This window comes from Narcine bancroftii, chromosome 12 (assembly GCF_036971445.1).
Source record: "Narcine bancroftii isolate sNarBan1 chromosome 12, sNarBan1.hap1, whole genome shotgun sequence".
NCBI classification, from domain to species: domain Eukaryota; kingdom Metazoa; phylum Chordata; class Chondrichthyes; order Torpediniformes; family Narcinidae; genus Narcine; species Narcine bancroftii.
In genome coordinates this window covers 3403109-3430678 of record NC_091480.1, presented here as the reverse complement: position 1 = coordinate 3430678, position 27570 = coordinate 3403109, and the positions used below count along the sequence as shown (strand labels likewise).

Genomic DNA, 27570 nt, shown 5'->3' with positions numbered 1-27570 from the left:
TCACCCACTTTTTCTCCAGTAAAGTGGGTGGGTGAACCCCAGCTCTCCCACTTCTGGTGGGGGATATGGTCTCTGAACAACCTGCATCTGAATGTTAATAAAACAAAAGAGATGTTTGTTGACTTCAGGAGGGCCTGGGGGACCACGGTCTGCTGATCATTGATGGTTCAACTGTTGAAGTTATCGATAGTATCAAGTTCCTTGGAGTGCACTTGGTAGAGAACCTCACCTGGTCCCTTAACTCCAGCTCCATAGCCAAGAAAGCCCAGCAGCGTCTCTACTTCCTGTGAAGGCTGAGGAAAGTCCACCACCCATCCTCCATCCTCATTACATTCTACAGAGGATGTATTGAGAGCATCTTGTGCAACTGCATCACTGCCTGGTGTGGAATCTGTACCTCCTCGGACCGCAAGACCCTGCGGAGGATAGTGAAGTCAGCGGAAAAGATCATTGGAGGGTCTCTTCCTATCATGAAGGACATCTACAATACTCCCATCTGCCATCTGGTAGGAGGTACCATAGCACTTGGGCCCTTATCTCCAGATTGGGCAACAGTTTATTCCCCCAAGCCTTTAGGCTCCTGAATTCCCAGCACATATGGGGCTAGCGTACCATAGACTTTTACTGTATACATCTTAATATTTTAATATTTCAATGTGTTTAACTTCTATTCTAGCTGATATTTATGCCAATATGCTCCTTGGTGTTGGAGAAATGCTATCTCATCATTACTGTGCAAGCATGGTATGAACGATCAATAAAGGACTTGACTTGAAGCTGTGTGCACCTGGGCCAGCTCTCTCCCACCCCGGAGACCGGGTCATAGTTGGCAATGAGCTGATCTTCCTTTGCTTACTCTGGGAAGGGCAGTTGGACTCTGGGTGTTGGACAGAACTGCTCTCCACTCTGGTTTAATACCACATTTATAGTGTTTCTGAATGAAAGGGCAGACTCGATTATTTTTCTTAAGATTGGTAGTTTTAGTTGGATATCATATGAACTCCGAGACACAAGTAAATAAAGATATAAAAATATTTTGCAAAGATTTCTCCAACCTTCAAAAATGCCAAAAATAGTCTAAAAACAAATCATTTTATCCACTTGTAACTTGATGTGTGAAGTGATAATATAATTTTTTTTAACTAATTAGGCAGAATAATTTATAGTGAAAAATGGTGTGAGTTTCTGTACAAACAGTGTGTCATATGTCTAGACTGCGGCTTTATATGGGTTTTTATCTCCGTCTTATCTGAGTGCCAGTCTCCCTGCCTTCAAATCTCACAAAGTGCATTCAGTCACAGGTCTGGCCCCTTATACTCTGACATCCATTCACAGGAGGTCTTGTCTCTCACAATTTAACTGCGAGCCCTGACTTCATGGCAAGCACCCAGCAACACCGATGAATAATGCAGCCTTCATCTGCATCCTTGCTCAGATGGAAAACACTGCTGGCAAGTCCACAAGAAATTTCCCCCAGACTGGAGACACACCAGCAACAATTCAGGAGCTGTGGGGGAGGGGCAAGACTGGGGGTTCTACAATATTCCTCTTCGCTCCAAGCAGTCCCACCCTGGCGCATCTCTTGGGTTTAAATATAAATAAACGTGCTCAAAAATGTGTTTTGGGGGACCCAACACTTTGTGCAAGGAGCTCGCAGACTTTGTAAATTCCACAACATCAAAAACTTGGCTTTTATTTTTCTCTGTGGAAGCCAAACAAAGTAAATTATAACCAGATACTGGAGATTTATTGCTCTGCTTCGGCCAAGAGACAGACTAGTTGTTTTCGATTGTTTCAGTTGTACCGGCGGAGTACCTGAATTGGTAACATATCACCGGCAGCAGGAAGGGTGCTGAGTGACGGTCAAAAGCCAAATACTGCAGAGATGCAGTAAAAGCAAGCCAGGCGGAGTGTGTGGAGAGAAAAGCGGAGCCAATACTTCATGTCTTGCACCAGAACTGGGGCAAGCTCAGTGGGTGGGATGTATTCTCAAAGATCTGAACCAAGATCTGTCCACTTCCTATGAAGACACAAAGATATTTCTCTCCAAGGGAAGCCAGGCAAATCCAGCAACACAAAGAGGGATTATCTTCTGAGCAGAACTCTTTCTAATGGGTTACAAGGCAGAATAATTCGTACAAGCGAGTGTGTCTGATTTGGAGCCAACTAAGATATCTGGTGGTTCACAATTAGGAGTCTGAGCGCATTGTTTTCCTGGGAGTCAGCACAGAGCTGATGGGCCAAATGGCTTCCCTCTAAGTTTGAGTTGGAACATTGTAAATATCAGCGTGAGTTCCAGGCTGGATGGGGAGTGAGGACTGTGGATGGTTGGTACATGGAATAACTGGGAGCTTGGAGTGAGTTTGTTTGATGCCACAACTCCCTTTGGAGCAGCCAGGATGAGCTCAGGGGGACGTGCACAGTCCCCTCAGGACTTCTTACTGTCTCAGGTTGAGGAACACATTGTGATATGTTGGTCATCACCACAGCAACACATTCTTTATTTAACATACCTATCTTTCTCTGATTTTGTCTGGACAAGTTGAAGTCATCTTCCTGTGCCTGGGTTTCTCCCCGCCAGCTGAGGTGATCTGTATTTGTTCTGTCACTTTTTGCATGATTCAAAACCTCCTGACCCTCAGACCAAGATGCAGTTCAGACCTTTCCTCCTCATAGTTGTAGCTCCATCCTTTCCTCACAGAGAAAACCCTGAATATTCCAGTTGTGATCAACATCCTGACATCTCCAATCAGCCCCTCTGGTGAACTCCAGCATTTCCTTCGCTTCAGTTCCTTTCCATGTTGAATCTGGTGCTCCCCACTCCAGATTCACAGAACCCTTCATTGTGTTTCGATTTATTCTTGTTCCCAAAACACCAGAGGTCTTCCTTTCTAGATCACCCTCTTTCAATCTATTCATTGCTGGTGTTGCGGACAAGGCCAATGTTTATTCCTGCTTCTGTGCAGATCTCTGGCTCTGTGTTGGCCATGGTTTCTCAATGAGTGTGGAGCTTTGTCTCCTGCAGGCGTCACTGGGTTGTGACTGGGATTTCAGCTTCCATGCTCAATCATTTGTTCACTCAAAAATGGTGGGAGCAGGTGTCCAGCAACTCAAAGTGCTGGGTTCCTGTGTGCCTCATGCATGGTCCACCCCCTTCCTCTGATACCTGGGCCACATCGTTGCAGGGGTCATCCTGGAGTGTCGTGAGGAGGAGGGGATTTGGGAGCAGTTTGTGGTCAGTGATTTTCATTGACCAGCTGCAGTTTTCTTTCATGAATGCTATTGGTAATAATAATACATTTATTGGATATACATTGTACAATGTACAGAGAGGGGTGGCACAGTTAATGTAATGCTGCTACAGCGCCAGCAATCAGGACTGGGATCTGTCAGGAGTTTGCACATTTTCCCCATGGCTGCATGGGTTTTCCCTGGGGGCTCTGGCTTCCTCCCACCATTCGAAACGTACTTGGGGTTGTGGGTCAATTGGGTGTAAATTGGGCAGACAGAAAGGACCTGCTACTTTTCTTACACCTAAATTTATCTTTAAAAACATTCTTACTTGTTGCACCCAAATGGGTACGACAAAAACAATTTAAAAATAGAAATCATTATGGTATATGTCAATGAATGAAAGAGTGATAACAAATACAACATTATCGACACTATATAGTCTATGTGCAAAAATAGTGGAGGAGAAGCCCCTGATTACTGTAACAAGGGGAGGTTTGAGATCCTGACTGCTGTTGGAAAGGAACTGGTTTTGATCCTCGAGGTGCTGGCCTTAAGGCTTCTGCATCTTCTGCCTGAAGGGAGCAGTGAGAAGAGGTTGTGACCAAGGTGACAGGGAACCTCTATGATGTTGGCTACCTTACACCTTGATGTGGTGTTGGGGAAGGTGCGGGAAGTTGGGTAGATGGTCTGAGGGAAGCCTATGAAATCGTTTCATCACCATCCTGAATGAATTATCTTCTTTCTTGATTTCGACCTCTGTTTTTCCCTTTCTGTTTCATTCTTTATGAATTGTTTTCTTTCTGTTCTTCTCCCTTTGGGATCTGAAGTTTCCGGCCCAGAACATTGCCTGTTCTACGTCCCCCTATCAGGATCAGCGCAATATGGCAGGAGCAGGAAAGGAATTGTCTGCAGAACTCCTTTGGTGTGATGAGGGGAGAGAATGCCCAGCAGTAACTGCTGCTCACCAGGTTATCAGAGGAAGGTACTTCCTGATTGGCAACCTCGCAGAACACCACACCTTATACAGGTGAGACTAGGCCCAGGGGAAAGCCATGGAGGATCAGTGCATCATGGATGATTCATAGGGGTAGAGATTCCCAGAAGGAATGTGGACTGTGCTGTTGATAGTTTGATCAGTAGATATACAGAATATCCAGAGCTGACAGGGAGGGCCCAGGACTCACAAGGAGTACCCAGAGCTGTGCCCAGGGTTGACAGGGAGTAAGTACCCAGAACTTGCAGGAATGTCCGTGTTTGTTTGAAATATCCTGATTCCTGGGAATGCTGCAGTTGCAGGTTACAGGGTATGAAGATAATTGCAGAGATAGATGAGGTTGCAGGAACATTCTGGAGATGCAGGGAATGTCTGTGGTTGTCGGGAATGTTGTGGTTGCAGGGAATGTCATGGTTGCAGGGAAATGTGGTTACAGGGAATGGTGTGGTTGCAGGGAATGTCTGTGGTTGCAGAGAATGTCTGTGGTTGCAGGCAGATCCTATAGATGCAGGGAATGCTGTGGTTGCAGGGAATGTTGTGGTTGCAGGGAAATGTGGTTACAGGGTATGTCTGTGGTTGCAGGGAATTTCTGTGGTTGCAGGGAATGGTGTGGTTGCAGGGAATGCCTATGGTTGCAGAGAATGTATGTCATTGCAGGGAATGTCTGTGGTTGCAGGGAACATCTGTAGTTGCAGGGAATGCCGTGGTTGCAGAGAATGTCTGTGGTGGCAGGGAATGTCTGTGGTTGCAGAGAATGTCTGTGGTTGTAGGGAATATCTGTGGTTGCAGGGAATGTGGTTACAGGGAATGTCGTGGTTGCAGGGAATGCTTATGGTTGCAGAGAATGTATGTCGTTGTAGAGAATGTCTGTGGTTGCAGGGAATGTCTGTAGTTGCAGGGAATGCTGTGGTGGCAGGGAATGTATGTCATTGCAGGGAATGTTGTGGTTGTAGAGAATGTCTGTAGTTGCAGGGAATGTCTGTGGTTGCAGGCAGATCCTATAGATGCAGGGAATGCTGTGGTTGCAGGGAATGTCGTGGTTGCAGGGAAATGTGGTTACAAGGTATGTCTGTCGATGCAGGGAATGTCTGTGGTTGCAGGGAATGCCGTGGTTGCAGGGAATGCCGTGGTTGCAGGGAATGCCTGTGGTTGCCGGGAATGCCTGTGGTTGCAGAGAATGTATGTCGTTGCAGGGAATGTCGTGGTTGCATGGAATGGCGTGGTTGCAGAGAATGTATGTCGTTGCAGGGAATGTCGTGGTTGCAGGGAATTTGGTTACAGGGAATGTCTGTGGTTGCAGGGAATGTCGTGGTTGCAGGGAATAATGTGGTTGCAGGGAATGTTGTGGTTGCAGGGAATGTTGTGGTTGCAGGGAATGGTGTGGTTGCAGGGAATGGTGTGGTTGCAGAGAATGTATGTCGTTGCAGGGAATGTCATTGTTGCAGGGAATGCCGCGGTTGCAGGGAATGTCGTGGTTGCAGGTAATGTTGTGGTTGCGGGGAATGCTGTGGTTGTGGGGAATGTCGTGGTTGCAGGGAATGTCGTGGTTGCAGGGAATGCCTGTGGTTGCAGGGAATGCCTGTGGTTGCCGGGAATGCTGTGGTTGCAGGGAATGGAGTGGTTGTAGACAATGTCGTGACCTCTGTGTGTCCGTGATGGGAACACTGGTGACAGCTGTAGTTGGTGTGCCGAAATGTGACCTATCTTTGCACCCTGATACCAGCAGCATTCCCTGCTGTAAACACTACAAGCCTCTGGGCCAGGAGGGAAATGTGAAGCTGGAACTATCTCAAGAACTGTTGATAGGTAACTGAATGAATCGGACTGAAGGGAGCGATGAGTTCTAAAGGAGATGTGATTTACAAGTGCTGCAGTTGGGGGCTGCTCAAGTGAAGCAGACAGGCAGTGGGCCAGTTATGTCACCTTTTAATTTACTGCTGATTTTCCTCTGATGCTGGATTTCTTTTTGTCTCCACCTCTGTGGACATTCCTCCAATAGATACCCTGATAGAATCCCTCAGCCCCGGCCTTGCCCACAGCCTCGGTGTCCAGAGCTTGGCGCCAGTCTGTGTGGCCCACCCACTGTATTGGAAATTCTTTGCTGCCTGGTGGGAGTAGCTCGATATTGTTGGTGTCAACTAAGGGACGTTTTCAAGTGATTTCTTCATCCTGTTCCAAGGTTAATTTATCCAGTTTGAAGAGCCGTTTTGAGTTTTATTATGAAGACTTTCTGTGGAAGACAAAGGCTTGAAGTCAATGTGGTGGCTGGCATTTCCTGCATGGCTGCTGACAAGAGACATTGCGGCTCCAAGTGTACTGTTTACAGACACTCACTGCAGTGCCGTTGATCTCAGCTTTCCTCATCCCACTCAGCATCAAAAATGTGTCAGACTGGCCGTAAAGCAGACACAGAACCTGAAGTCACGCCAGCCACTGGCTGATGGAGCCAGTGTTCACATCCAGCTGTGGCGATGTTTCCTCAGATCTCCACAGGCACACTGAGGGAGTCTGTGTGCTCTCCTCTGGGTCTGTGCAGTGCAGTGCAGTGGTGGTGTGGACTTGTCAGATTGGCACAGTGACCCAGTGTAATGGGAGAGGCACCCCATCACGTTGGGAGGGGTAGTTACTGAGGGCACGGCTGTGACCCTCACTGTGGGAAGGTAAGTTACTAAGGGTTCATGACCCTCATCTGAGGAGGGGTAGTTACTGAGGGTCCATCTGTGATCCTCACTGTGGGAGGGGTAGTTACTGAGGGTCCGTGACCCTCACTATGGGAGGAATAGTTACTGAGGGTCCATCTGTGACCCTGACCGTGGGAGGGGTAGCTACTGAATACCCATCTGTGACTGATCCTTAGTAACTCCTCCCATAGAGTCTTGATTATTGTGAGCTGTTTTACATCTCAAAAGTTGAGTTGCACCGGGATGTTAAAGCAACAAAGGAGGCCATTGGCCCATTATTGACTGGTTTGTGACCAAATTTGCCGATGATACGAAGGTATGTGGAGGAGCAGGTAGTGCTGAGGAAACATGGAGGATACAGAGGGATTTAGACAGATTAGGAGAACAGGAAGAGAAGTGGCAAATGAAACACAATGTTGGAAAGTGGACGGTCATACAGTTTGGTTGAAGAAATAAGCAGGCAGACTTTTTTCTAAATGGGGAAAAAATTGAAAATACTCAGCTGCAAAAGGACCTGCGAGTCCTTGTGTAGGGTGTAGGGCAGCACGAAGGTAAACTTGCAGGTTGAGTCGGTGATGAAGAAGGCAAATGCAATGCTGGCATTGATTTTAAGAAGAATAGAATATTGGAGCAGGGATGTGATGTAGAAGGTTTTTAAGGCACTGGTGAGACCTCGCAGAGTATTGTGAGCAGTTTTGGGCTCCTCTTATGGGTGTCTGCTTAGAACAGAGATGTGGAGGAATTTCTTCAGCTGGAGGGTGGTAAATCAGTGGAATTTGTTGCCACAGGCGGTTGTGGAGGCAGGTCATTGGGTGCATTTAAGACAGAGATTGATAGGTTCTTGATTATCCAGATGTCAAAGGTTATAGAGAGAAGGCCTGGTAGTGGGACTGAGAGGGGAAATGGATCAGCTCACAGTTGAATAGTGGGGAAGAATGGATGGGCTGAATAGCCTATTTCTGCTCCTCCGTCTTATGGCTATCAAGCGCTCTACCAGAGCAGTAATGGATTTTATCCTCGCAGCAATTTCTCCAGAATCTTGTAAATTGATCTCCAAAGGCCAAAATAGATCCTGCGTCCAGCTGAACTGCACACCCGTGTTCCATAATCCAGCTGTATCTCCTCTTCATTCTTAACTCTAGTTCCCTTTGGTCTTCTCCTCTGACTTCTTGTGCTTGACCCCATCAGCAGAAGCATGCTTCCACCTTTCATTCTGTCTGGACCCTCATCCTTTTACATAGAATACAGAACACTCTAGTACAGTACAGGCCCTTCAGCACTTGATGTTGTGGTGACCCATATATTCCTTAAAAAATACTAAAGCCTCCCTATTCTGTAACCCTCTATTTTCCTTCTATCCAAGTACTTGTCTAGGAGTCTCTTAAATGCCCTGAATATTTCAGCCTCCATCACCATTCCCAGCAAGGCATTCCAGGCTCCAACATTTCTCTGCATAAAATATTTATCCTTGATATATCCTCTAAACTACCCTCCCTTCACTTTGTACTCATGTCCCCTTGTGTTTGACGCTCCCGCCCTGGGAACAGGCACTAGCTGTCCACCCTATCTAATCCTCTCATAATGTTGTAGACCTCTATTAAGTCTCTGCTCATTCTTCTACTCTTCAAAGAAAAAAGTCCCAGCTCTGCTAACCTTGCTTCATTCGACATATTTTCTAATCCAGGCAAAATCCTTTTTTTTTAAACTTTATTTATATCCAGGCAACATCCTGATCAATCTCCTCTGCACTGTCTCCATAGCTTCCACATCCTTCCTGTAATGAGGTGAAAAGAACTGAACACAATGCTCTAAGTGTGGTTTCACCAGAGATTCGTAAACTGCAACATGACTTCTCGACACTTGAACTCTATTAATGAAGCCCAGCGTCCCATAGACCTTCTTAACTATCCTATCAACTTGTCCGGGAAGCATGGATTTGAACCCCAAGGTCCCTCTGTTCATCCACACACTTTCTTCTTTTTCTTTGGCTTGGCTTCGTGGACGAAGATTTATGGAGGGGTAATGTCCACGTCAGCTGCAGGCTCGTTTGTGGCTGACAAGTCTGATGCGGAACAGGCAGACACGGTTGCAGCGGTTGCAGGGGAAAATTGGAGGGTTGGGGTTGGGTGTTGGGTTTTTCCTCCTTTGTCTTTTGTCAGTGAGGTGGGCTCTGCGGTCTTCTTCAAAGGAGGTTGCTGCCCGCCGAACTGTGAGGTGCCAAGATGCACGATTTGAGGCGAGATCAGCCCACTGGCAGTGGTCAATGGGGCAGGCACCAAGAGATTTCTTTAGGCAGTTCTTGTACCTCTTCTTTGGTGCACCTCTGTCACGGTGGCCAGTGGAGAGCTCGCCATAGAACACGATCTTGGGAAGGCGATGGTCCTCCATTCTGGAGACGTGACTTACCCAACGCAGTTGGATCTTCAGCAGCGTGGATTTGATGCTGTCGGCCTCTGCCATCTCGAGTACTTCGATGTTAGGGATGAAGTCGCTCCAATGAATGTTGAGGATGGAGCGGAGACAACGCTGGTGGAAGCGTTCTAAGAGCCGTAGGTGATGCCGGTAGAGGACCCATGATTCGGAGCTGAACAGGGTATGACAACGGCTCTGTATACGCTAATCTTTGTGAGGTTTTTCAGTTGGTTGTTTTTCCAGACTCTTTTGTGTAGTCTTCCAAAGGCGCTATTTGCCTTGGCGAATCTGTTGTCTATCTCTTTGTCGATCCTTGCATCCGATGAAATGGTGCAGTCGAGATAGGTAAACTGGTTGACCATTTTGAGTTTTGTGTGCCTGATGGAGATGTAGGGGGACTGGTGGTCATGGTGGGGAGCTGGCTGATGGAGAACCTCAGTTTTCTTCAGGCTGACTTCCAGGCCAAACATTTTGGTAGTTTCCGCAAAACAGGCTCTTAAGTAACTGACTATTAACCCTGAACTCAGCCTCTTGGTTTGACCTTGCAAAATTCATCGCCTCACACTTACCCGGATTTGGCCATTTCTCTGCCCAAATCTGCATCCTGACAATATCCTTTTGTAACCTTCAACAACTCCTCCAACCTTCGTATCATCACAAACTTTTACTGACCCATCCCCTTCTGCCTCTTCATCCAGGTCATTCATGAAAATCAGAAACAGTAGGGGGTCCCAGAACAGATCCACTGGTCACTGACCTGCAGGAAGAGTCATAGCTTATGTCCTGTGGTAACAGGTCCTTGGGCCTGAAGAAATTGTCTAACAGAGCTAGTCCCATTTGCCAGTGTTTGTCCCAAATTCATCCAAACTTTGCCTATCCACGTTTAATTGTACCTGCCTCTCCCGGCCCCTGGCAGCCTGTCCCGGCCACCCACCACTCACTGTGTAAAAATGTGCCCCACTCATCACCTTTAAACCCCCCCCCCCCCCCCCCCCGGCCTCTTATGTGTGACATTTCTACCCTGGGGAAAAGACTCTCCCATCAATGCTTCTCATAATGTGATAAAACCAGATCTTTACTCAGCCTCTACATCCTTCCTGTAATGGGACAGCCAGAAATGCTCACAATACTCTCGTTCAGCCCCCAAGCCTTACCCTAAACTCTCCATATCTCCAGTATAGTCCTTTCCACTGCCCCTACATCCCTCGTGAACTCCCTGTGGCCCCTCCTGGACACCTCCCTTTCCCTTCCCGTTCTTCCTCAGTAACCCAGTGTCAGCCTGACTGCTGCACAGAGTGGGGATCACAGAGCAACCTTCAGCTGCCCTGGTCAGTCCCCTTTACCAGAGGGAGTGGATCCTGCACAAGTCAGGGGGAGTTGCAGAAACCTGGCTCGAGAACAGCCATGTACAGCTGTCACTTTTAAAATAATAGCCCAGGGACCTGCAAAAATAGAGGCAGCGACAGTAAACCCACAAATATTGTCATAATTTACTGGCAATCAGAAAATAGTTCTCCCTTCTGGCAGAGAAATTAACTCTCTCCCAAATTTAGCTTGTCCTTAAGCCCTGACCTGAACCTCTGTGTCTAACAATTCTTCCTGTGGGCTCCATCGACTTTAACTTTTGACACAAGGGATGCCTGTGATCCCAGCCCCATTATGTGCTGACTAGTGAGTGAAATCCTGGCTCGACCAAACAGGTGAATCGGAGAAGAGATCTTACAAGCTGATCTCAGGACAGGCAGCCAAAGTCACAGAGAGCAATTTGCAAAAGAGTGTGACGTGACGATTCCGGAATTACTGGGTTTGATGCTGATTGGTGGGCTTCTCCCCAGCGCTCTGCTTTCTTTCCGCCAACCAGGGACATGTGGTTCTGAGGGTAAATGCCGGAAGAATCTGACGGGGGTTTATTAGAGGAAATTTGTAACAGGGACTCACAGTAATAGGACATAACTCCCCTGAGAATAGGCAGGCACCTGATGGGCCAAATAGCCTCCTTCTGTAGCAGTGCAGGTGCACATTGTATATGTGAGTGAGTGAGGATGAAGCACAAATCAATGAGCTTCAAGGCTGGGAAATAGCCAAACCTCCTGAAGATCATCCTGGCAGAAAAGGTGGTGTCTGTGTTCCCCAGAAAGGGAGCTAATGTCCTGACATGGGTAGAAACCTGGTTGGTTGGCAGGAATAAATGGTCCTCTCCAGAATGGAAGCCCCAGGCTTCGGTGCTGGGACCCAACTATGTACAATATATATTCACCTTGTTGTGGAGAAGCTTGTGTGATCCTGTGATCCCAATAGTGATGCCATCTAGAGCTATGCTCTTGGAAGGATCGCCCAAGGCAGTAAGGTCGAGGGTGAGGTCCCTTACGAAGAACAATCTAACCAAGATCTCAAAAGTAGAACAGAACTCAACGGCTGTGAGGGTGCATGAAGGCTGCAACAAATCCATCAGCTCCAATCATCATGGATTTCATGCCATTGAACTCTTTGGTTGATTTGTGAAGTATCGTGTACTTCTTGGAGTGCAATATCAAGTACATGTTAAACAAATACATGCCTTTGCTCGGTGGGCCACTTTCCAAGATTACACAAATTAAGAGCCAAAAAGAGTGAAGACCATAATCCTCGACCTTGAGGGATAGCCACACGATATTGATGCTCTAGACAAAGTAGTTGTAACGTCTCTACATTTGCAGATGATGTTACGCTGCGAGCCAGTGGGAGCTGTGAGGAAGACTCCCAGAGGCTGTAGGTTGACATGGACAGTTGAGGAGAGTGGGCAATAGGATGGCAGATGCAGTAGAATGTGGATACATGTGAAGTTATCCACTTAGATGGCAGTAATAGGCAGTCAGGTTATTCTCTGAATGGTGAGAAATGAGGAAAAGGGAGGTGCAGCAAAATCTGGGGGTCATGGAGCATCAGCTATTCTCAGTCAAGACAGTCACATACAGAGGTACAGGGTGCAGAGCCCCTTGAACCTGTTTTCACATGTGGATTGTGGCTTATCTCCTAGTCTGCACCACTTTCCTTCCAGCACTATCCCCAATAATGTCCAAATATCAGTCAATATTTCCTCTGAATACAATGGGTGAGGCATGGGAACTTTCTTGGGAGAGAATTCCAAAGATTCATCCAGCCTGGATGAAGTTTTTCAGTAAACATAGTTTACAAAAGCATCTGAACTAACCCAGGACATAGGGATGTCTAACTCCAGGCCACAGAGACGTCTGACCCAGGCCACAGAGACATCTGACCCAGGCCACAGAGATGTCTGACCCAGGACATGGAGACGTCTGACTCCAGAGGCTTCTAACCCCAGGACACACAGAGGCATCTGACCACAAGACACTGAGACGTCTGACCACAGGACACACGGAGACCTGACCCCAGGACACACAGACATTTGACCCTAAGACACTCAGACGTCTGACCACAGGGCACAGATGTCTGACCCCAGGACACAGAGATGTCTGACCCTGGGACACACAGACGTCTGACCCCAGGACATAGGGATGTCTGACCCCTGGACACATGGTGATCCTGCGCTGATTTTTTTGTGTGACTTAAAGCATTAAGCTAATTTTGTACAGCATTTTTCTTGCACACTTGGCAAGTGTTTGCCTTTGCTAGCAGTGAATTGTTCTCCAGAATGAACCTTTAACTGTTCACTCTGGTGGCTGAGCAGGAGCTGTGATCACTTGCCTGAGTTTTCAAGGTTGTTGGCAGGCTGTCTGTTACAGGAATAATGTCGCCTGTGTAACAGTAACCTTGAGAAAACCTTTCTGTGCTGAGCACTCCTCCAACCTCACAGTGACCAGCTTCTTAAACCCTCTCCCTGCATGCAGTATCCCTTTCCCAGCATCCTGCTGACCCCAGGTCCACAGGCCAGCGTGGGTTCCAGCCTGGCTACCTGGTACACAGTGACTCAGTTCACAGCTCGCCCACACACAGTGAGGCAAACAAAGGCTGGCTTCAAGTGGAGTCGGGGACTATTAGGCTGTTGTCTGCCCGTGGGGGAAACAGTAGTCAGCATGCAGTGTTCACTAGAGACCAGTCAGGGACAGATCATCTCCAACAGGCAGACTCGCTGCCTGCGCCCAGCCCTGCAACACCGGGAGCATGTGGTCCTGCCTCTGCTCACTGACCACTGTCAACGATGGGTCACAGAGGGGCCCATCCCTATGAAGAGATGTAGGGAATTGGGCTAGCACCACTATTTATTGTGGATGATCCCCTGGAGCGATGACTTGCTCCGGCCTCAGAGGTGGCTGGTAGCATGACCCAGGGGAGACAGCAGGGATTGTCTCCCAGTGGGAGACCCCACCTCTGGAGATGTGTCTCCCAGTGGGCGACCCCACTGTCTGATGATGAGTCTCCCAGTAGGAGTCCCCACCTCTGGAGATGTGTCTATTTCAGGGGTGGCCATCCTTTAATTAATCATACGGCATGGTAATAGACCATGTTGGCCCATGAGTCCATGCCACCCAATCAACCGACTCATGGGCCAAAATGGCCTGTTACCGGGCTGTATGTCTAAATTAAAAATTCAAAGGTTGACCACCCCTGTCTGAACACTCCCATCATATCTGCTTCCACCACAACTTCCAGGCATCTACTACTCTGTGTAAAATATTTGTCCTGCATGTCTCCCTTAAACTTTATTCTGCTCATCTTAAATGCACATCCTCGTGTGCGATGCTTTTGCCCTGGGTCAAAGATTCCAACTGTCCACCCTACCAGTGCCTTTCACTATTTTATGCACCTCTGTCATGTCTGCCCTCAACCTCTGATGCTCCAGAGAAAACAACCCACCTTTGCTCAACCTTCTTGCATAACCCATCCCCTCTAAACCAGGCAGTGTCCTGGGAAACATCTTCCGTCCCCTTTCCAAAGCCCCCACATCCTTCCTGTAATGGGGCAATGAGAATTGCACACAGTTTTCCCTGTGTGGCTGAACCCAAGTTTTATATTGCTGCAACATGACCTACTTTCTGTTAGACTGGATGCCCCATTATGAAGCCAAACGTTTCCTGATTGTAATGGAGGAAAATCAGCCTAATTTTCCTTGTCAAGCAGTGAGAAGGAGGGCCTCAGCAGGCCCAGCAGCAGGCATGGGGAGAAGTGGACAGTTCTCTCCAAGATCCCGCCTCAGCAGTTCCTGCCTTTCTCTGATGTCTCCGGTTGCCTCCTTGCCATGTGGAGCCATGCTCACTGAGTGTGCGCTTGGCAGCTGTTGTGCACAACGCATGCCTTTCTGTTCATTACACTAATGAATGGAAAAGTCGCGTCTCTGCGGCTTCCGAGATATGTTTCTGGCAGAGGGGGTTCCTTCTGCTGGGGCATTCACTGAGGATTGACACGTAAACACACAGTGCTGCCCATGGTCAGGGTGAACCTGAGTGATGCCACAATGCTTCCACTTTGAAATGAATTGGAACCATCTGTCTGCAAAGCAAAGCACAATCGGATACATCATTAACTTTTACAAGCAAAGGTTAAGGCTTCTGCATGAGAATTAGCATGGTGTTTTCAAGAAACAAAAGGCAGCAATGACTAGGACCACCGTGTAATTGGAGTTTTAAGGATTACACAGATACAGGGATCATTCTCCACCTATTTTGGTTCATTTAGTTTCAAGGGAAATTGCAAGAAGCAGGGAATTCCATCCGTCATTGCCTTGGCTTTTGACAAACACTGTCCCAGCTTCTCTTGCTGTTCTATGGGATGGATCATCAACAGATTAGACCCAGGGGGCTTGAGTCTGCAACCGTCTCTGCACAAAGAGCGGCCCATGTGATAGGAATGCAGAGATCCAAGGGTCCACAGGTTGGGGAACTTTCTGAAACTTTCTCCAGAACATTCTGAAGGAGGAGCATGGATTTGTCCAAGGTAGAATCGGTAATGTAAGGGCTGGAACAAGGATGGCCATAGTTTTCATTACCTTTTCCTTTCTATTACAGTTCCCACCTTGAAAACATGCACGTAGATCACCCAGAGGCAATCATTGAAATCTGGAGATTCGTGTCTTCACAGATGTAGAAAGCAGGGAAGGAACTGGGGTGGGATAGGTGCTTTAATATGATGACTACTCTCCCGAGACAGTGAGAGTTGGTGGAGGTGAGGGCGTGTGTGATGGCCTGAGCCACATTCACAACTCTCTGCAGTTTCTTGAGGTTTTGGAGAGAGCAGTTCCAGGGCCAGGCTGTGATACACCTGGACAGGATACTTCTCGGGTGCATAGACACATTGAGGACATGTTGGATCATTGTCACCTTCCAAAGGAGAGATGTTGCAGCGGATGCAACATCAATGAGATTGGGCAAGGACTAATGATGGTGGATATTTATTCCACAATCCATGTAGCTCCCAACCATTTCCAACCCCAGCAAGATGACACAAATGGGCCAAGGAATGACAGATGGAATTTAATTAGGGCAAGTGCAAGGTGTTGCATTTGAGGAAGAGAAATCAGGGCAGGGCTGACATGTTGAATGACAGGGCCCTGGGCAGTGCTGTAGAACAGACGGACCCCAGGGTAGAGACACAGAGTTCCCTGAAAGTGGGGTCATAGGTAGACAGGACAGTTTGTCATATTTGCCCTCATCATTTGGGCCACCGAGTACAGGAGAAGAAATGTACTGTTAAAGCTGTTCCAAGATCTTGGAGAGACTGCACTTGGAAAATTGTATGTAGTGTTGATTGCTTAACTGCAGGAAAGGCCATGAAGCTAAAAAGATGCACAGAAGGTTTATGAGGATGTTCTCAGGACTGGAGGGCTGAATTGTAAGGAGAGAACGAATAGGCTGGGCAATTTTCCCTGGAGTGTAGGAAGCTGAGGGTGACCTTTATAAAATCACGAGGAATGTGGATAAAGTGAATAGCCATGGTCTTTGCCACAGCACAGTTTTAAGGGAAAAGGAATGAGACTCAGAGGGACGTGAGGGACAACTATTTCACAACGGAAACGAGCTGGCAGAGGAAATGGTTGCGGCGAGAACAATTACAATATGTAAAAGACATTCAGACAGCTAGAAGGGATATGGGCCACACACAGGCAACGGTGGTCAGTAACTTGAGGGGTGCCTGAACCCTCTCGCCTCAGCAAGCTGAGATGCCCTGTCATCGAGTGAGTCTTGGGCTGAGGCTGATGGGATTTTGTGGGATCAGACAGGAAAGTAGTTGGAGGTACAAGGTCAAAGAGTAGTCTGGAGCCTGCTTCTATTTAAGATGTTAGCCTCTCCTGTTGGACAAAGTAGTTGCAGCCATGTCTGTGATCTCTGAAAGCATAACCTCAGATATCCCTGGATAATTCTTCCAAAACCCTGCGATAATGCAGTAGACGCGTTACATAAACCTCTAGTGGGCAGAATATAAGGGTGGCATGTTTAGAGTAGCGGTTTGCAGTACCAGCGACCCATCGCTGTCTGTAAGGAGTTTGTATGTTCACCCTGTGGGTTTCTTTCAGGTGTCCCGATTTCTTCCCATGATCCAAAGACATTCAGGGTGAGGTTAATTTGTCACCTGGGTGTACTTGGGCATTACTGGTTCTTGAACTGGAAGGCCCTGTTACTGTGTTGTATCTCTGAATTAGAAAAAATAAAAATAACCTTTCACCTGGAGACTTAGCAGCACAGGGCTGAATGCTGGGGAAATAAGAAAACAATTTTCCAGTTTGTTAATTCGAAGTTGTGGTGGGATTTCCAGTGCTCTTGGTTACAAGCCTCAGCCTCCTTGTGACAAGGAGCAGTGTTTGTGAATGACTTGCTGAAGGTTTAGGGGAGAGGATGTCGTCTCTTCCTGCACACTCGAGAGTGTGAGACAAAGCTTGCTCTCGCCCCTGGAGATGAAAGCAGCAAGCTGCAGGATCCACACCCAGAATTCCTGTTACCTCTCTGAACCTGGCCTCATGGCTCCCATTCCCATCTCTCAGCAGCAGCAAACACCCTGAACTTTTTGCCCCAGGTCCTCTGGTACATTTGAGTTTATCTAATGGTAATTGCCCCAAAATACCGAGTTCAGTGAGAAGGTTCTTCTGTGAGCAGACTGATGGGCTATCTTTAATATTCATACAGCCATGTAAAGAGCACATTATGAAGTGTAGGATTACAGTGAAAAAGAAGATCAACGAGCACCGAACAAGGGCAGTGTGAGAGCTCCGTCGTGGGGTTCATTCAGCAGCCTGGTGGCTGCGAGGAAGAAACTGTCTTTAAGCCTGTTGGTGGGTGTGTTTTGCATTCTTGTCTTTCTCCCCAAAGGGCAGAGGGAGAGAGGACTCCTTCAGTGTATTGCTGCCTTTCCTCAGCAGCTGGAGATGTAGATAGAGGACATGGGTGGGGGGAATTTGTGTGATGTTCTGAGCTGTAACTTCTGATCTTGAGCAGAGCAGCTTCTGTGCTGTGCTGTGCTATGCATCCAGCAAGTCTGCTTTTGATGCCACACCTGTAGAGTTTGTAAAGTGACAAGGGGATATTGAAGAGGGACAAAGGTAGAAGACCCTTTGCTGCACTCCCAATACCTCCAATACCTCTTCACACATATGTGGCCCACCATGCTATTTCCAGGGTTTCCAATTAAACTAATGCACCTCGACTGGAAGGTGTAATTTCATGCCAGCCAGAGACACAGGGAGAACCATAGATACACCACGGAAGGATAGGAGGGATAGAAAGAGAGTGACAGTGGGCAGAAGGATGGAGGGAGAGAGAACATAAGAAATAGGAGCAGGAGTAGGGTATTCGGCCCGTCGAGCCTGCTCCGCCATTCATTGAGATCATGGCTGATCTGGTGATTGGCTCATCTCCACCTCCCTGCCTTTTCCCCATATCCCTTAATTCCCCTACAATGTAAAAATCTATATTCAACCTTGTCTTAAATATATTTACTGAGGTTGACTCTATTGTTTCAGTGGGCAGCAAGTTCCACAGATTCACCACCCCCTGGGAAAAACAGTTCCTCCTCATCATCCTAAATCTTCTTCCCTGAATCTTGAGGCTATGTCCCCAAGTTCTAGTGTCCCCCACCAATGGGAACAATAGACCTACCTCTATCTTATCTATGCCTTTCATCACTTTACAAGTTTCTATGAGATACCCTCTCATTCTTCCCAACTCCAGTGAGTACAGCCCCACACCATCAATGTCTCTTCATAGGTTAACACCCTCATCTCTGGAATCAACCTGGTGAACCTTCTCTGCACTTCCTCAAGTAAGGAGACCAGAACTGTACGCAGTTGTCCAGATGCAGCCGAACCAGTACCTGCTCTTAAACTCAATCTCTCTTTCAATGAAGGCCAACATCCAATTTGTCTTCTTGATTATTTTTTGCACATGCAAACCAACCTTTTGCGATTAATGAACAATCATTCCCAAGTCTTTCTGCATGATGCAATTGCTTTCTATTTAAATAATTTGATTTCATTTTGCCTTACAAAGTGAAGGAACCAAAGTTTGTATCATCTGGACAACTTGCCTTTCCACTCAATTTAGTTTCATGCATGAGCAACAAACTTCGATACACTACACTCTGTCCCCCCCTTACAGATCATTCAGGAATATCGTAGGAAGGGTGATGAATGGAGGGACTATGGGAGGAGAGATAGAGAGAGCAGAGGAATGGAGGGATGAGGGATGGAGGGAGCCACACACAGACCAGACTGAGCTTAAAATGTCAGTTTCAAATCTTAGTATTGCACCATTGTCCGTCTGCTCTCTGCCATCGGTCTGTCATCCGTCTGTCTGCCTGCCATCTGCCATTGCTCTGTTGTATCTGTCTGCCGTCAGTCTGTCGTATATCTGTTGTCTGTCATCTGCCTTTCTGTCTGCTATCTGTCATCCATCTGCCAGTCTGTTGTATGTCTGCCGTCTGTCTGTCATGTCTGTTGTCTATCATCTGTCTGTTGTCTGCCTGTAGTCCGTTTGTCATCTGCCTGCCATCTGTGGTCTGCCTCCCTGTCTGCTGTCTGACTACCGCCTGCCTGTCTGTCTGTCTGCCATCAGTTGGCATTGGGGGATTGGGGATGAGGTGGGAGAGAGGTGATCTGGAGAAGGAGTGAGGAAGGTGCTGGGGTAAGATGTCTCCTTGGATGATGCCAGCCCACACTGAGAAGGGTGTTGTGAATATTCTGGTGAAAACTGACAGTGTACATGTCTCATGTTGCTGGGAAACTAGTGTCAGAAAGCAGCCAAGAAATATAAGGATACAGGAGCTAGTGGAGGCCATTTGGCCTCTCTAGCCTGCACCACTATTCGTATGGCCTCAACTTCTTTTGTAGCAATTGGCTAAAACCCTTAGTTCAGAATCAGAATTTATTGTCATGAACAAGTCATGAAATTTGGGGTTTTGTGGCAGCGTCACAGGGCAAACATTCAGATTATAAACGTCTTACATTATAAAAAAAGAAAAAATACTAGTGCACTAAAAGTAAAGCAGTGTTTTTGGTTCATTGATCATTCAGCAATCTGATGGCAGTGAGGAAGAAACTGTCCTTGTGCCACTGAGAGCTCGTCTTTATGCTCCTGTACCTTTTTCCCAATGGTAGCAGAGTAAAGAGAGCATGGCCGGGGGGTGGGGGTCTTTGAGGATAGAGGCTGCTTTTTTAAGACACCACCTCATGTAGATGTCCTTGATGGAGTGAAGTCTGGTGCCTGTGATGTTGCAGGCTGAGTTAACAGCCCTCTGGAGTTTTTCCTTGTCCTGAGAGTTAGCCCTTCCATACAAGACAGTGGTGCAACCAGCCAGAATGCTCTCCACAGTATACCTGTGGAAGTTTACAAGAGCCTTTGGTGACATACCGAATCTCCTCAGATACCTCACAATGTATAGCCACTGGTGAGCCTTCTTTGTGATTGCATCAACATGGAGGCTCCAGGACAGATCCTCGGAGACGTTGACACCCAGGAATTTGAAGTTCTTGACCCTCTCCACTACTGAGACCTCGATGAGGTCATGTTCCCCTGATTTCCTCCTGATGTCCACAATCATCTCCTTCATCTTTTGAATATTCATCTGTCTGCACCTTGGGTATATCCCATGATCTGTTCTCTTTCCCCTCTCTCGGGCAGGAAAGTCCGGAGATTCATACCCACTGATATATTCCAGGATCAGATACTATTTATTTGTCATGTAAGAAAACAGAAATCTAATATCACACAGAAATCTAATATCACACAAAATTGCCTTTTGTCTGCCATAAAGCAGACAAAGATTTGCCTCTAGCATTGCTCAGCACCCCTTATAGTCTGAGAAGAAGAAGCAGAAGAGAGCCCTCAGAGACACTAAGTGTCTGTGGATTTGCCTCTCATGCTCCTGCAACCTCCAGTTCAGCTCAAACCATCAGCAACCCAAGCCCAACACGATGAGGAAGCCTTTAGTGCTTGAAGCCAATCAGGAGCCCTTCTTGCTCTCGGCACCTTCTCAAATCCCGGTTCCAAGACCTGGTTCCCATGAGCCAGTCTTCAGCAATCTCACTGGTGGACCCTCACTGGTCCTTCTCAATCGGTAGTTGGGGGGAGGTGGTGGTGGAGGTGTTGCTCTCTCTGTTTCTGGTGCCCTGCATGAGTCTGCAGCTCCCCTGGAGTCTGAAACCCTATGTGGCCACTGCTGAACATAGGTGCCACTATCTTGGACCTTGACCCCATTGTTGCAGGATTTTAAATAAACCACCATTGGCTCCTTTAACAGGCTGTTTAAAGCCTGTACTGAGACATTGGCAGTTGGACTGGGCGGAAGGATCCCGTGGTGAAGTGCTGTGTCTCCACTCCCTGCTCTCCCTGGGACTGCACCAATGGCAGTGCTGCTCTTAGCAGCTCCAGCAACGCCGCCAATTTTTTTCTTCTGGAGGGATTGCCGGGAAGGTGGTGAGGATGGCTACGATCTTGCTGAGTAAAACTGTCTGCAGCCGATGAACAGCCCATCCCCTTTGCTTTCAGACCTTTGGGGAACAAGCAGCCCTGGTTCTCAGTGCCCATACTGAGCAGATTGATCCTGCCCACAGACCTGGATCCCTGGGACAGCAAACAGTTAACTCTCCAGCTTCACTGGAAAGAGGCCAAGAACCTGTGGGTGGAAAAAATGCAGAAGTATTTCTTTTTACAACACTGAAATCCCTCACCCAAGGAAAAATATGTACCACAAAAATGTAAAAGGGCATACTCAAAAACTCAGCAAGGCAGTAGTGTGAAGTGTGTGGTGACAGGGATGGAGTGTGAGGCGGGCAGGACAAAGAGGTGTGAGCGTGTGACCGATGGGTTCACTGTGCGGTTGGCGAGGTGACACGCAGTATGTGAGCAAGCATATGTATCAGTCTCTCTTCCACCACAACAACATGGCTCAGAATAAGTACGTAAACCCATAACGTAGGTTACACTGGAGTGAAACACGGAAGTTTGCAGATATTGAAGTAAAAACACAGACATGCTGGATGAACTCAGCCAGTCTCGCAGCGTCCATAGGAGGTAAAGATATATTATCGACATTTTGGGCCTGAGCCCTTCCTCAAGGTATAAGCAAAAAGCAGGCAGGCGTCTGATGCCGTGAGTCTAGCTGAGTTCCTCCAGCATTTCTGTGCGTTTTTACAGGTTACACTATAACTTTTAAGGATTAAATTACAAATTTTGAGAGTAATCTCAGCAATGAAATGTGTACCTTTTGCCAAATGAATCATAGCATTTAGTGGAGCAGGTGAGATGGATTGGGCCAAATGCAAGCAAATAGAACTTGTTCAGACAGGAACCTTGGTCAGCAGGGAAGAATGGGGCCGATGGGTCTGTTTCTGTGCTGATATCTTGATGACTGTGGCTAACCCAGAAGGATTGTATCTGGTCTTGGTATTTCTGGACCAGATTGAATGATTGGGAAGGTTTGTGATTCAGTAATCCCTGAAGACACCGTGCATTACTCAAACTGCCTTCAAGGGTGAATGGAGGCCGTTTATATGTGGAACTCTAGCCGGAAAGCAGAACTGTAGTGCACTGTCAAACAACAGTCCTGGAAGACCTACATCTTGTTTACATAGATGATGCAGGAAGTTTCATTATTGAAGAATCTCAGGGTTGCATGTGATGTCATGTGTGTACTCTGACAAGAAATCTGAAATAGTGAGAGATCTGGACAGAAATTGTTCCATCAGCCGGGCACAGCATAGATTCAGGAAGGGTACATCATGTTTAACAAATTAACTGAGGATATGACAGCCCAGTGGATAGAGGGGAACAGAGCTAGGTGTTCGATCCTTGGATTTCCAGAGGTATTTAATAAGGTGTTACTAATCTGCATAAGATAAGGATGCAATGTTTTGGGAGTAGTGTATAAACATGGATGGAGATCGGTTAGCAGCGCAGGGATAAATGAGCTTGTCACAATTCAAATACCACCCACAAACTTTCTGATGACACCTTGGTGGCCGGCAGAATCATGGATGGGAACGAGGAAGCATACAGGAGTGAAATCGATCAGCTGGTGGAGTGGTGTTAGAACAACAACCTTGCACTCATCATTTAGCAAAACTAAGGAGCTGATTGTGGACCTCAGGAAGGGGAAATCAGGACATGAACCAGTCCTCATTGAGGATTAAGAACTCCAAATTCCTGGGTGTCAACATCTTTGAAGACCTATCTTGGAGCCTTCATGTCGATGCAATCATGAAGACGGCTCTTCAGTGGCTATACTTCGTGAGGAGTTTGAGGAGATTTGCCGTTGTCACCAAAGACTCTGCGAATTTCTAGAAGTGAACCGTGGAGAATATTCTGACTGGTTGCATCACCATCTGGTATGGAGGTGCCAATGCACAGGATAGGAAAAGACTCCAGAGAGTTGTGAACTTGACCAATACCATCATGGGCATAAGTCTCCACTCCATCGAGGACATCTACAAGAGGCAGTGTCTTAAGAAAGCAGCCTTTATCCTCGAGGACCCCCACCGCCCAGGCCATGCCCTCTTCACTCTCCTACCATTTGGAAGGAGGTACAGGAGCCTGAAGGCAAAAACAGCTTCTTCCTCTCTGGGTAGTGGATTTGTTGAATTCATTGCCACATACAGCTGTGGAGGCAGGATCATTGGGGGAATTTAAAGGGGAAATTGATAGGTATCTAATTAGTCAGGGTATCATGTGTTATGGGGACAAGGCCGGAACTTGGAACTAGATGCAAGAACAGTTTAGCTCATGGAGGTTTCATGGAGCAGACAGGATGGGTCAAATGGCCTGCTTCTGTTCTTTTTTCTTGTGATCTTCTGAATGGACCATGAACCACAGACACTACCTTCACTATCTCTTCTTTTGCACTAATTTATTTATTTTTAAATGTACTTTATTGCAATAATCTGCACTGTAATTTTAAATTTAAACTTTCAGACTTACAGTACAGTAACAGGCCATTTTAGCCCACGAGTCCGTGCCACCCAATTTAGACCCGATTAACCTACACCTCCGGTACGTTTCAAATTATCAGATGATGCACAGTGTTGGGCTGGAACTGTTGATGACAATGGTTACACACAGTTGGATAGGATTCAGTCACCCCATTACTGCAGAGATGGGTTTGCACTAGAGGGTGTGGAGGGGGAGCAAAGGAAGAAAGGAATCTTCGAGGGTGCGAGGCGTGAGCTAACAATGTCAGCTAAAGAATGTTCCTGGGATGGCGGGGTTACAGGTCGGGCCTGTCGCCTCCTGACTTGCGAAGAGTTGGCAATGTGTTGATTCATCTCCCTCCTACTCCCTTCCTCTCCTCCTCCACTATTCCTCTCACCTTCCTCAACTCTTTCCCCCCTCTCCTCCTCTAAAGAATGTTACTGGGATGGCAGAGTTACAGGTCAGACCTGTCATCTCCTGACTTGCGAAGAGTTGGCAATGTGTTGATTCATCTCCCTCATACTCCCTTCCTCTCCTCCTCCACTACTCCTCTCACCTTCAACTCTTTCCTCCCTCTCATCCTCTCTGCTCTCTTTCCCACTTTTTGAACCTCCAATCTTTCCTCCCTCTTCCTCTTCCCCTCCCCTCCCACTTTTCATTTGCCTCCTCCTTCCCTTCCTCCATCTTTCTTTCATCCCTCCTCGCTCTGTTCCTCTCCTTCCCTTCCCTCTCTCCCCTCCATCCTCCCCCTCCCTCCAACCTCCTCTCCCCCTCCATCCTCTCTCCCTCCTCTCCCCCTCTCCCTCCATCCTGAACCTCCTCCCCTCTCTCCATTCCCTCCTCTCCCTCCTCCCTCCCCCTCCCTCCTCACTCACCCCTCTCTCCTCTCCTATGCCCTCCCCTCTCCCTCCTCCCTCCCCTCCCTCCTCACTCACCCCTCTCTCCTCTCCTATGCCCTCCCCTCTCCCTTCCTTCCTATCTCCTCCCTTCATTCCTTCCCCTCCCTCCTCTTCCCTTCCCTCCTTTTCCCCTCCCTCCTCTTCCTATCTTCCTCTCCCCCTTCCTCCTCTCTCTCCGTCCTCAGGTTGCAAGGGACTGAGTGCAATGCCAGTGATATGAAAGGGGACGGGTGCCATACCCATCTGATGTTGCCTGTCCACGAGCTGTTGCGGTAACAATAAGTGGAGACTCACATGGATTGGCTGCACATGGATCAAATCTCATCCATATATCTGCTTCCCAGGGAAATGCGGCTCTGAGAAGCTTAACTCCCTGCAATCCAGTGTGAGGAGAGGGGGATTAGCAAATGACTCAAATCCTTTGATGTTGGGCTCAGAGCAGGACTGAGACAAGTGCTTGAGCTAACGCCCCAACACGAGTCCTCAGGGCTGCCTGTCCTCAGGCACCACGGTGGATCTGGTGCTGACTTCAGGCAGGTTTAGCCAGGATGGTATTGACACCTCTGTGGAATTAAAGTCTCTGCTGCAGCTCTTGTGTTAACACTGGGTAGTGGATGTGAGAGCAGGTGCCATTTCCAGAAGGAAAAGTCACCCTGGGGGGGGAGAAGTACAGAGGTTCACCTGATAAAGGTACTGGGACCTGGCTGGTGGGAGTGTGGTGCTATGGGGACTTGCTGGGACCTGGCTGGTGGGAGCGTGATAGCAATGGGGACTTGCTGAAACCTGGCTGCTGGGAGTGTGGTCTGATGGGGACTTGCTGGGACTTGGCTGCTGAGAGCGTGGTAGTGATGGGGAGTTGCTGGGAGCGCGGTAGCATTGGGGAGTTGCAGGCTGATGGGTGGTAGAGAGCTCTGACCTACCCCATGAGTAAGCTGGGGTACAGTGGGCAGGTAGGAGTCCTTCCCCACAGAAACAGATGCGTTGACCCATCTGTGCATGTTCACTATTCATTGCCCATACACATGGATCCCATTTACCAACCTGCCCTTGGTCCAGGGGCTTTAACACTGTGACAGTCTCTGCCTTTACCACCCCCTGGAGGGGCATTCGAGGCCCTAAACTCACTCCTCATCCTTTTGAAACCTCCTTCTACTCCACACTTTCACCCATTGCCCATTGGCCTGATATCTCATCATGGGGAAATATTTCTCACCATGCAGTCCATTCTGCCCCATATACCTCCGTCCTCCAAGGTCTTCAAACACAGCCCCTCCGCAGAAATGTGAGTGGCTGACGGCTCTATCTCTGTGCTGCATCTCCTTGACACTATTGTGACATCCACAACACCCCACCCAATCCCCACCCAACTCCACACACAACCACCTACCTACTCAAGACCCAACCCAACACCACCAACTTCCCATCCTACTCCCCACCCAATCCCCACCCAACTCCCAACCAAGACCCATGCAACTCCCCACCCAACAACCCTCCCCACCCAACTCCCCCTAACACCCCACCCAACTTCCACCCAACACCTCATCCACCTCCCCATGCAACCCCCACCCAATTCTACACCCAACACCCCACCCAACTACCCATCCATCTCCCCACCCGACACCCCACTTTATTCCTCACCCAACTCCCCACCCATCTCCCCTTCCAACTCCACAACCCAATACCCCACCCACCACTGGAGTGACTGGAATTCAATGCTGAATGCAAAGTTGGTAGGAACACGGGTCAGAGGGTTCATCAGACCATTCAGCCCATTGAGTCCATGCCAGCCATCACCTACCCACTTACCCCTTTGCCATTTTCACATTCCCCACATTGCAATCAACCCTGTCCATTTTCTACCCTTCCTGTACACTGGGGATAGTTTACAACATCCAATTCAACCAATGATCCATGTGGTCACTGGGAGAACATGCAAATTCCACATAGGCACCATTGTACCTGAGTGTCCAGTTCTGATAGACAGCAGTGGAGAGAAGTGTGGAACTGTGTGGTGCCAGCACAGGAAGTGAGAATGGTGTGGTATCTAAACAGGATGTGATGGTAAGAATGGTAGCTACAAAGGAGGTGAGGAACAGTGTGGTATCTGTACAGGAAATGAGGAACAGCATTGTACCTGTACAGGATGTGAGGTATGGGGTGGTACCTGCACAGGAAGTGAGGTTTGACATGGTATCTGTGCAGGAAATGAGGTATGGGGTGGTACCTGTGCAGGAAGTGGTGAACGATGCAGTTCCTAGGAGAGTTGACTTGTGGTGGAACAAGACCACTATTCAAACAGCTCCCTGCAGCCAAAACAGCTGAAACTGTGAACATTATAGTTAAATTCTGAGCACAGAGGCTGTTATTGAGAAGTATACAGAGCTAGTCATGTTAGGGGAGCATTTCAGAGTGTGTCAGGAAAATGAAAACAACATTGGTACCAGTAGAGGTGGTTTATGTGAAGCCCTGGGTATGAAGCTTGTGGCAAGCTCTCAGTGGAGGGAGAGAGAAGAGGAGAGAAAAGAATGGAGAGGGGATGGGAGAGTGTGTGTGTGTGTGTGTGTTGCTGTGTGGGGGGGAGTGTCTGTATGTGATGGGCTAAGTGAGAGGAGTGTGAGGGGGATGTGTGTGTTAGGGTGTATGTGAGGATAATGCCTGGGAATGCAGGGGGATGGACCTCACCTGGGATGTTCACACTGAAACCTGTGAAGTGGCGGGTGGGAGGAGAAGGGTTCCAGGTGGTCTCTGGCGTGAGGTGAAGTCATGGGTTCCGACTCCCAGTCTGCCATGTGTCTGCCAGCCATTCCTGTTGCCAGGCAACAGAAATACTGACAAACTCCCTTCAGCTGCGGCTGCCTGTCACAAACCAATCCCGGTTGGTTAACTACAGCCAGTTGCGGCTGCCTATCACACCCCCACCCTGGCTGGTTCACCACAGCCAGCTGTGGCTGCGTCCAGCAAAACATTCACACAAACACATCAAGCAATTCATGTTATTTTTT

General features: G+C 48.0%; 1 protein-coding gene and 1 long non-coding RNA gene across 5 annotated transcripts in view; one reads left to right on the top strand and one right to left on the bottom strand.

Moving 5' to 3' along the window:
- The window catches only part of LOC138747235 (ankyrin-repeat and fibronectin type III domain-containing 1-like), a 300694-nt gene that overhangs the window by 132309 nt on the left and 140815 nt on the right, over positions 1–27570 (top strand). The window lies entirely within an intron of this gene.
- On the bottom strand, positions 6144–25859 carry LOC138747627 (uncharacterized). Its single transcript, XR_011347585.1, has 3 exons — positions 25782–25859; positions 14313–14769; positions 6144–6458 (listed from the first exon to the last, which is right to left on the bottom strand). It is a non-coding gene; the product is annotated as an uncharacterized lncRNA (long non-coding RNA).